Here is a 12,083-nt window from a genome sequence, read left to right on the forward strand (position 1 = left end):
AGCCCCCTTGTCCCCCAACCACATTCCTGACGATGGGTTAATGCCTGATATGTCGATTGTCCTCTCTTCGGATGCTGTCTGATTTGTTGTGATTTTCTGGCACCTCACTACTCAACTATTAGATGCTGAACAGGTCCCGTAACTTGCAAAATTATAACTTCTTGTCCTCCCCCCACACCCCATTTTTTCTTGGTAAGGCTTATCTACAGAGGAGAATTCTTAATAGAGATCAGGCACTGCCTCCATACCCAGCCCCTGCCTAGGTTGTGCACTCTCCTGCAGCTCCTTGGGGTCTCCTTTACCAGGTTCACTAATACCACTGGCTTAACCTCTTTTCCCACATCCTTTCCCGAAATCTCTTCCTACAATGCCCAGCACTGTGTTTTCCAGTTTACTGCTGTGAAAACACCTTTTCCCTGTGCCCTTCTTGAACCAACAGCACTGTAATATTATGTGTTCCAGTAAGAACACCTGAAGCCTTTCACTTCCTTTCAACCCCCTTGGGCTTCTTTTTTTCAGCTGTGGTAAACTATTGCCAGTGTGCTTTTCTCTATGTTTTGTAGTGTAGGATCTCCCCTTCTCCCAATTTCTATCCCTCACTCAATGAAAATCCTCCCAGAAGTTAAATTTCATTTCATGCACCAATGCATATTTACCTGCCATTTCTGCCGCGCTTCTCACTTCTTGAACTTCCTGTTCACTCACGTGAATTTTTACCATCTCTGGAAGTCAGTCTTTAAACTCGTCCAGCTGAATAATCTCCCATCGGGCCTCATGGGTCTTATCTATTTTTAAGGCCAGCACCCATTTATCAAAATGACTGTGCTTAATTCTTTCAAACTCAATATAAGTCGAACCTGTGTTCCGTCGCTATATTTCTGAACCGCTGTCTACATTCTTCTAGTACCAATTCATAAGCATTCAAAATAGCCTGTTTGACATCTGCATAAGCTCTTGCTCCCTCATGTGACAGCACTGCACATACCTCTCAAACTGTGCCAACCATATTATTCTGAACTAGCGTTACCCACAAGTTCACTGGACACGCCATCTGCAGAGTCAAGTTTGCAAATGAAATAAAATAGATTTTGGCATTTTTCTCACCAAAATATGGCAATGTATTAACATAGTTGCATACCTCCCTAAGTTCTCCCTTCATCTTCATCGGGCTAATTTAACTTTCTTATCTAATTCCAAACTTCTGAATTTCAAATACTCCCTCTCTTCCGTTTTCCTCTCTTTCTCTATCTTCTCTCTCTCTCTCTCTCTCTCTCTCTTTCTGTCGTTCTCTTTATCTTCTAACGCCAGTTGCTATATTTGCAATTTAAGTTTTTTCAACTCGACTGCAGTTTCCTGCTTCTCTGATACACCAAAGTGCTTGACCAACTCCATTATGGTGACAGCTTTCCTTTTGTCCCTGGTGAAACCCAATTCTAATCTACATGTTAATTCAAAAAGTATGCCCTTCCTTTGTCTTTCTACACTTTCTTGGCAAATTTGGGAATCATCTTCAAACCTCAGAACCTCTTTAGTAATGTTAAAAGCCATTTTTTTAAAATTTAACCAACCACAAGGAAACAAAATTACATGAATTTTCTCACCTGTTTAATTTGAAGATCTAGATCACTAACTGCCAAGTGATGGAATCTGCTGGGAACTTTTGTACCCCAAATCTGCTCACATCTGTCTAAATCCCAATACAACAAGCCCTCAAACTGTTATGATGTCGCTATCTAACTCCCCTGTTAATTAAAACCACGCACCCAGAAAAGCTCACCTCACCTCGCAACCTGTTAAAACATGAGTGACACGGTAGTCCCAAATTCCACTATTAAAAGAATAAAACAATTTATAAGTATATAAGTTAACTCGCTGAGCTTGAATGTTTGTTTTCAGATGTTTTATCACCATTACTAGGGAACATCCTCAGTGAGAGTCTTTGGTTACGCACTGGTGGTATGTCTCGCTTCTCGATTTATAGGTCTTGGTTTCTTAAGGTGCGTGATATCATTTCCAGTTCTTTTTTTCAAGGGAAGGTAGATAGGCTCTAAATTGAAGGGTTTATTGATGTACTTCCGGATAGACTGTCATGCCACTAAGAACTTTCATGTGTGGCTTTATCCTAGGATGTGTGTGCTGTCACAATCAAAATGGTGTCCTTCTTTGTCTGTATGTATGGAAACTAGTAATAATGGGTCATGTCTTTTGGTGGTCAGTTGGTGTTCATATATCCTGATAGCACAACAGGACCGTTTTAAATGGAGGAAAGTGATTTTAAATATACTGTTTAATCAGTGTGTGTTCAGATAAAGAAGATTGTTCATATGTGAACAACACATTCTGTATGAACAACGGAGACAAAGTTAACGAAGAATGATGCACATGATGTATCAAATTTATTATGCATTAAAACATTATTTGATCCTCATCTGAAGTGATAGGTTCCCCTTCTCTCAATGTTCCCCATTTTCTGGATTCCCAACTCTAATCTCTCATTCTTATCAGGATGTGTGTTATAATTTCTTGCTTCTGGTGTCCCAAATTATTTCAGTTAATCCACTTTCTACCAGGAAGTACATATGTTGATCTGTTGGGTTCTTTGCGAAATTATTGTCTGTCATATTATTGGAGAGAAAAATTCTGGCATCAGACCCAGCATTAGAACATATTGCTTTGTTGTACGTGCACTGTACAAAGGACCATAGCACACAGGAATTGCCAAATCATTGATGGAAGTACATCTACTTCTTTCGATAATGTAATTTTCTCATTTTCCACATCTCCATATCTATATCCTTTCTCTTGTTCTCCCTTTGCATTTAGTTAAGAAACCCACCAATTATTCTTTGTGTCCCATCTCTCAAAATTCCTTCTTTCGGTTTATATCTATTGCTCTCTTCTCGATGTAATGTGATTATAATTGAGCAATGTAACTACAAAGACATAAGGGAGGAGCTGACCAGGGTTAGTTGGAAGGGCAGTCGAGGAAGAAAGACCATATAGCAGCAATGGGAGGAGTTTCTGGGGACAATTCGGAAGATAATACCAGAAATTCAATCGCAAGCAGATGAAACATACTCATGGGAGGACAAGGCAAAATGAGTGATACGGCATCAAATAAATAGCGAAAACAGACAATCTGGTGAAGATGGTTGGGAATCTAGAGAATTCATTGGCTTTGAAACTACATAAGGCTGGCATCACTGACACTACAGAGCTCTTAATCATGGTCAGGGTGAGAAACAGAGGGCAACACTTCCATCTCAGAAGATGGCATTACTCAAGGAAAAAGATGCAGGTGAATTAAACAGTTGAATTAAGATCAGTTAAATGCTTTTGCGGAATGTGTCAGATTGGAAGCAAGACCCGGGGAGACATACCCTCAGCAGAACGAGGTTTGACAATTGAAGTATTTCCACATCAGAAACCAGATTAGGTCACTGAGTGCAGGGCTGATGGGTGAATGGGTCTCAGTGAGAATTGGGGAACAGGCAGCAGAATTGCATTGCAGATATTGCAGCTCGAAACTGCGTATTCATGTAGTGCTGTAGACCACCACATCAGGAGAAGCAGATCTGCATTCAACCACAACCTGTAACTTTTTGCCAGGATAACACCTCAGTCTGTCATTACCATCAACACCATCTATGGCTCAGTGACGAGAGTGGGTGAACATGTCAGAGTCAGAATCACATGAACCTTAACCTGATGCGAATCCATTAAAGCAACTGGACTTGACCAACAGATCTGAACGAAGCCCTGCAGTCCTGTCACGTTCAGTTATAAATGGTGATGGGCGATTAAACAAATGAGTGGAGGAGAGGGCTCCACAAACATCCCCATCCTAAATAATGGAACAGACCTCCACATCAGTGTAAAAGTGAAGGATGTTTTATCTGCACTATCCTCTGCCAGAAGTGTTGAGTCGATGATACACCTCACCCTCATCATGATGCCCACACAATCACAAATGCCAGTTATCAACTAATTTGATTTGCTGCATGTGAGAAGAAGAAACAGCTGATCACAGTAGATACGACAAAGGAAAGCGCCCTGACACCATTCCTGCAATAGAACTGAAGACTTTTACTGCACAACAAGCCGTGTCCCTGGGGAAGCTGTTTCATTTCAGCTCCAACTCCGACATCTCCCAGGCAATGTGGAAAATTACTCAGCTATGTACCGTCCCCTAAGAGGGGAATAATTACAATCTGACAAATTATCACCCCCTCAGTCCCATCACGACCATCAAATTGGTGGGAGTTCTTTTTGACAGAGCTGTCAAGGAGTACAGAAATAACCTGCTCAGTGTGGTTTTTGATAGGTCCCCATGTAGAGATGGTGCTGTTGTGGAAATGTCACTGGATTACTAATCTAGACCAGGCTAATGCTCTGGCAGCGGGTGGAAAAAAAACATTTAATAATATATCGAGATCTAAAATCTGGTGTCTGTAACAGTGACCTTGAAGCCAATATCGATTGTAAACAGAATTTCCTTCTCCAATGTACTTTTATGAAGTGAATCTCCTGTGATTTCCTGGGCTGGCCTAAAAGTGACTCCAAAGACCCTGACATGTGATAAACATTTCAATGGTCGCTGAAACGGCCAAGCAAGTGCACTCATTTGTATCAAACTACTCCGAGGTCTGAAAGGATGAAACCGGACAGAACACCCAGCCTCAGCATCGGTGTCCAAAAAAGGAATGGCAACACAGTCCTGTCGACCCTGCAGAGACCTCCTTCCTAACATCTGAGAGCTTGTCACAACATTTATAGACCTTTCCCATAGACTGCACAGAAACATCAGGAATGATGTAAACACGATAATGAGAGGCATAAATAGAGTCGATAGCTAGAGACTATTTCCCAGGGCAGAAATGACTAACACGAGGGGTCATAGTTTTAAGCTGGTTGGAGGAAAGTATAGAGGGGATGTCAAAGGCGGGTTCTTTACATAGAGATTTGTGAGATCATGGAATGCGTTGCCAGCAGCAGTTGTGGAAGCAAGGTCATTGGGAATTTAAGAGACTGCTGGACATGCATATGGTCACAGAAATTTGAGGGTGCATACATGAGGATCAATGGTCAGCACAACATCGTGGGCTGAAGGGCCTGTTCTGTGCTGTATTGTTCTATGTTCTATGTTCTATACAACACATTGAGCCTCTCCCATTCTAGTTCATGGAAAAAATCTCCTTAATGCACTTACCCCACACGATGTACATATCCGTAAATGTGAGTAACCTTGGGAAACTATAAAACGGAAAGTGCAGTAGTACTTTTGGTCCATCGGGTTTGCTACCCAATTCAACGTAGAGATGGTTGGCCCTTCATTTCCACTCCGTACTCCTGCTCTCTCACCATCCCTTTACTGTCTGTAAATCCTTATCTATAATCAGTGTCTTAGTTTCAAGGTGCGAGAGAATTCCCCATGTTCACCAGTCTGTGAGTGCAGACATTTATGCTCATCTCAATGCAGAATGTTCTGTCTCTACCTAATACAGTGGTTCCTTGTTTTAGATGTCCCAGCCTGGGGAATTGTCGTTCCTGCTTTCAATCTATCTCACCCTGTCAGAGTTCTGTATATTTTACTGATATCTCCACTCATTTTCCTAAACCCCATGGAATACTGGCCCAGTCACACCAAACTCTGCTCCCACAACTAGCCTGTCATCCCAGAGATCAGTCTGGTCACACTTCATTGCTCTCTCTCAATGTTAGGTTTGTCCTTTATTAGGCACGGCGACCAAAACTGCCCACAATACTGTACAATGTTCAAGATGGTGTCTCCCCAAGGCCCTGTACAGCTACAGTAAGACACCCTTTCTCCTGGACTCACATCCCCCTGAAATGAAGGTCAACACACCATTTATCTTCTTAACTGCTTTCTCTCCTGCAATATTGCTTTCAGTGACTGGTATACAAGGAGATCCAGATCCTTTTCAGTGTTATAGCTCCCCACTTGCTGGTTCTATATACACTGGTCAGCTTGGCAATGCCATTCCTAGTATTGACTTCTGGTTACAGAACTCACTGCGCTGCAGGAAGCTCAGATGTTTATGCAGAAGGAAACAACAGAAAGGATCATACGTCCCTTTGTAAATCAACATATTTCATCCAATCCCTTTCAAATGGTAGGCTGCCAATGTATCGTTTCCACCAAAGGGCACACCGTCACCTCTATCCACATTGTTCTCCCTCTGTCACGTATTTACACATTCACTCCACTTGTCTTCATCTTCTCGGTGCTTTTTTACAACCTCCTAACCACTCACAATCCCACATCCGTTAGTACTGTCAGCAGGTTGGGAGGTATTGTACATGATTCCAGCAACCAAATGTTTAAAGGGCATTGTGAGCAGCTGGGCCCCAAGCACTGATCCCTGTGACACCTCAGCAAACTTCCTCTGTTAATTTCTATTTATTTATTTCGTGAATCTGGGTGTTACTGGCTGGGCCAGCATTTATTGCCTGTCCCTAGTTGGCTTTGAGAAGGCTGCCTTGTTGAACACTGCAGTACACCTGATGCGGTTGACCTCCAATGCCATTAAGGAGAGAATTCCAGGATTCTGACCCAGCGACTGTGAAAGAGGGGTAATATATTTCCAAGTCAGTATGGAGAATGGCTTGGAGGGGAACCTAAAGATGATGGTATTTCCATACATCTGCAGCCCTTGTCCTTCAAGATAGACGTGGTCGTGAGTTTGGGAGATGGTCTCTGAGGATCTTTGGTGAAGCATTTCATTGCAGCATGTAGATAGTAAAACACTGCTGCTGCTGCTGAGCGTTGGTGGTGGAGCATTGTGGATGAAGGGACAGTCAGACTGGCTGCTTTGTCCTGGATGGTGTAAAGCTTCTTCAATGTTGTCTTCTATCATACTTCTGACTTATGCATCGTAGATGCTGGACAGACCTTTGGAAGTCAGGATGTGAGTTACTCGCCGCAGTATTCCTAGTTCTGGACATGCTCTTATAGTTACTGCGTTCATGTGGTGAGACCAGTGAGTTTCTGAGCAATGATTACCCACCAGGACTTTGATACTGGGGGATTCAGTGATAGTAACACCATTGAATGCCAAGGGGCAGGTCCGTTTGTATTTTATTGGTGATGGTCACGGTCTGGCTTTTGTGTGGCCTGAATATTACTTGCCACTTGTCAGCCTGGATACTGTCCAGATCTTGTCGCATTTGAACATGGACTGCTTCAGTGTCTCAGGAGCCACAAATGTTGCAGGATATTGTACAATCATTGGCGAACATCCCCACTTCTGACTTTAAAATGGACGGAAGGTCATTGATGAAGTAGCCCTGAAGACGTTTTCGGCGAATGCTCGAGGGACTCCTACAGACTTGGAGCTGAGTTGACCGACCTTCATCAACTATGACCATCTTCCGACGTGTCAGGTATGATTCTAACCAGTAGGGAGTTTGTCTCTGATACCCATTGATTCCAGCGTTGCTAAAACCCCTTGATACCACACTTGGTCGAAGGCAGACTTGATTTAAAGAGCTATCGCTCTCACCCCAACTCTGGAATTCAGCTCTTTTTTCCATGTTTGAACCACGGTAATGAGGTCAGGAGCTGAGTGTCCCTGTTGGAGCCCAAACTGAGCGTTATTGACCAGGGTATTGCAGAGCAGGTGCTGCTTAAAAGCACTGAGACCTTCCATCACTTTACTGGTGATCGAGAGTAGACTGATGGGGTGGTAATTGGCTGGATTGGATTTGTTCTGCTTTTTATATACAGGAGATAATTGAGGTAACTTTCCACATAACTGGGGAAATGTCATTGTTGTAACTGTACTGAAACAGTTTGGCTCGGGGAGTGGCAAGTTATGGAGCACAGGTTTTCAGTACTATTTTCAGAATGTTGATAGAGTATGGACACTTTGGAGTATCCAGTATCTCCAACCGTTTCTGGATATCGCGTGTACTGAATCAAATTGGTTGATGACTGGTAACTGAATCGCTGCAGACCACTGGAGGGGGCTGAAATGGATCATCCACTCAGCATTTCTGACTGAAGATTGTTGCGAATGAATCAGCTTTATCTTATACACTGAAGTGCTGGGCTCTTCCATCATGGAGGAAGGGGTTATTTGTGGAATCTCTTCCTCCAGTGAATTGTTTAATTGTTCCCAACGTTTTTCAACTAGATGTGGAAGGACTGCAGAGTTTAGATCTGATCCTTTGCTTGTGGGATAACTTAGCTCTGTCTATCACTTACTGCTTATGCTATTTGGCGCACAAGTAGTCCTGTTTGGTGGCTTCAACAGGCTAACATCGCATTATCAGGTATGCCTGGTGCTGCTCCTGCCATCCTGCATACTCCATTGAACCAAGGTCGATCCTCTGGATTAATAGTAATTGTTGTGAGGGGGATACGCCAGGCCATGAGGTTGTGTGGGTGTACAATTCTGCTCCTATAGATGAACAACAGCACCTTATGGACACCCAGACTTGAGCTGCGAGGTCTGTTCAAAGTCTGTCCTATTTAGCACCGTGATAGTACCACCCAAAATGGTGGAGGATATTCTCAATGTGCAAGTGTGACTTTGTCTCCACAATGACTATGCGATGGCACCACTTACCGATACTGTCAAGGACAGATACTTCTGCAACTGACAGATTAGTAAGGCTGTGGTCAGTATGTATTTTCCTCTTGTTGAATCTTTCACCATCTGCCGCAGAACCAGCCAAGCAGTTATTTCCTTTAGGACCCGGCCAGCTCGATCAGTAATGCTGTAGCTGAGATACTTTTGGAGGTAGACATTGAAATCCTCCACCCAGAGTACATCTTGCGTCCGTGCTGCCCTCAGTGCTTCCTCCAAGTGTTGATCAGCATGGAGAAGTACTGATTCATCAGTTAAAAGAGGCTGGTATTTGGTAATCAGCAGGAGGTTTCCTTTCCCATGTGTAAACTAATGCCATGAGACCTGCCATTAAACAGATAAACACAGAAACACACACACAACCTTCTACAAACACCCTGTCTACTGACCTTAAACAGATAGACACAGAAACATACACAACCCTCCAACACCACCCTGTCACCTGTCACTAAGCACACAGACACAGAAACACAGACACTCTACCCTCTGACACTACCGTGTCTCCTGACATTGATTAGAGATACACAGAAACACACACAACCTTCCATATCCATCCTGTCTCCTGCTATTGAACAGGTATACAGAGAAACACACACACACCATCATGTCTCCTGCCATTAAGCACATATACGCAGAAACACACACACACAGCCCTCCACCACCAACATGCCACCTGCCATTAAGCAGTTATACACAGAAACATACACACAACACCCTCCACCACCACCCTGTCCCTAGCCCTTAAATAGATATACACATTAACACGCATGCACACAACCCAATATGACTACCATCCCTCCTGACATTAAACAGGTAGACACCAAAACCAACGCACAACCCTGCATCACCACCCTGTCTCCTGCCTTTAAGCAGATATACACACAAACACACACACATCCCTCATCCACTACTCTGTTTCCTGCCGATAATCAGATATACACAGAAACACACACGCACAGCCCTTAAACAGATATACACAGAAGCACACACACACCCCTCCACGACCACCCTGTCTCCTGCCATTAAACAGATATACACAGAAACACACACACATCCCTCAACCACCACCCTGTTTCCTGCCGTTAATCAGATATAAACAGAAACATGCACACACACAAACCTCCACGACCACCCTGCCTCCTGCCATTAAATAGATGCACACGGAAACACACGCACAACCCTGCACCACCACAATGTTTCCTGCAATTAATCGATTTTACACAGAAACACAGACACAACCTACCACCACCACCAGTCTGTCTCCTGTAATTAAGCAGATATATACAGAAAAACACACACAACCCTGCACCAGCACCTAACACCTACCATCATACATACATACACAGGAAATAAAACACACACGGACAAACATCCCCCCCCACCACCAACACTCTGTCTCCTGACATTAAACAGATATACACAGAAATACACACACACCCCACAACCACCCTGTCTCCAACAAGTAAGCACATAGACACAGAACCACAGACAACCTACCCTCTAGCCCCACCCTGTCTCCTGCCATGAAAATGATATATGCAGAAACTCACATACACACACACACACATATACACACATACAACTCCATGAACACCCTGCTTCCTGCCATTTGACAGATATACACAAAAACACACACACACACACCAAACTGTATCGTGCCAGTAAGCACATATACACGGAAACACACACACACACACACACACACACACACACACACAGAGTCCCTTTAAATCTACTTGACCACCCTGTCTCCTGTCATCAAACAGTTATACATGGAAATACATACAGACACAACCTTCCACGACATTTACAGATGAGGGAGCGGCAGTTACGATGCGATTAGGCAAAATTTAGGAAGTATAGGATGGTGAAGGAACCTTCAGGGAATGGGCACATTAGAAATGTGAAGCTTATTCAAGGAAAAGCTCCTGAGTGTCCTAGATAAATATGTACCTGGCAGGCAGGGAGGAAGCTGTAGAGCGCGGGAGCTGTGGTTTACAAAGCAAGTGGAATCTCTGGTTAAGAGGAAGAGGAAGGCTTATGTTAGGATGAGATGTGAAGGCTCAGTTAGGGCAATTGAGGGTTACAAGATAGCCAGGAAAGACCTAAAGAGAGAGCCAGGAGGAGACATGAGAAGTTGTTAGCTGATAGGATCAGGGTAAACCATAAGGCTTTCTATAAGTATTTAAAGAATAAAAGAATGACAAGAGTAAGATTAGGGACAATCAAGGATATTAATGGGAAGTTGTTTGAGGAGTCGGAGGAGTTAGGGGAAGCACTAAATGAATATTTTTCGACAGTATTCACTCTAGAAAACGACAATGTTGTCGAGGAGAATACTGAGATACAGGCTACTAGACAAGGTTGGATTGAGGTTCACAAGGAAGAGGTATTAGAAATCCTGCAGAGTGTGAAAATAGATAAGCCTTGGATCCTCTGGGAAGCCAGGGAGGAGGTTGTCGAGCCTTTGGCATTGATATTTAAATCGTCATTGTCTACAGGAATAGTGCCAGAAGACTGGAGGATAGCAAATGTGGTTCCCCTATTCAAGCAGGGGAGTAGCGACAACCCTGGTAATTATAGACCAGGGAGCCTTACTTCAGTTGTTGGTAAAGTGTTGGAAAAGGTTATAAGAGATAGGATTTACAATCATCTAGAAAATAATAATTTGATAATGGATAGTCAGCACGGTTTTGTGAAGGTTATGTAGTGCCTCACAAACCGTATTTAGTTCTTTGAGAAGGTGACCAAACAGGTAGATGAGAGTAAACCGGTTGATGTGGTGTATATGGACATCAGCAACGCATTTGATAAGGTTCCCCACAGTAGGCTATTGTTCAAAATGCGGAGGAATGGGATTGTGGGAGATATAGCAGTTTGGATCAGTAATTGTCTTGCTGAAAGAAGACAGAGGGTGGTGGTTTATGGGAAATGTTCATCCTGGAGTCCAGTTAGTAGTGATGTGCCGCAAGGGTCGGTGTTAGGTCCACTGTTGTTCATCATTTTTATAAACGACCTGGATGAGGGAGTAGAAGGGTGGTTTAGTAAATTTGCAGGCAACACAAAGGTCGGTGGAGTTGTGGATAGTGACGAAAGATGTTGTAGGTTACAGAGAGATATAGATAAGATGCAGAGCTGCGCTGAGAGGTGGCAAATTGAGTTTAATGTGGACAAGTGTGAGGTGATGCACTTTGATCGGAGGAACAGGAATTCAAAGTACTGGCCTTATGATAAGATTCTTGGTAGTGTAGATGAGCAAAGAGGAATCGGTGTCCAGGTACACAGATCCTTGAAAGTTGCCACCCAGGTTGACTTTGTTTTTAAGAAGGCATTAATAGAGGGATCGAGTTCTGGAACCATGAGGTTATGCTACATCTGTACAAAACTGAGAGGTGACAGATACAGGACAGATTTCAGAGGTAGTTTCTTTACTCAGAGAATAGTAAGGGTATGGAATGCTTTGCCTGCAAC

The sequence above is a fragment of the Chiloscyllium punctatum genome, chromosome 6 (assembly GCF_047496795.1).
Source record: "Chiloscyllium punctatum isolate Juve2018m chromosome 6, sChiPun1.3, whole genome shotgun sequence".
Classification (NCBI taxonomy): domain Eukaryota; kingdom Metazoa; phylum Chordata; class Chondrichthyes; order Orectolobiformes; family Hemiscylliidae; genus Chiloscyllium; species Chiloscyllium punctatum.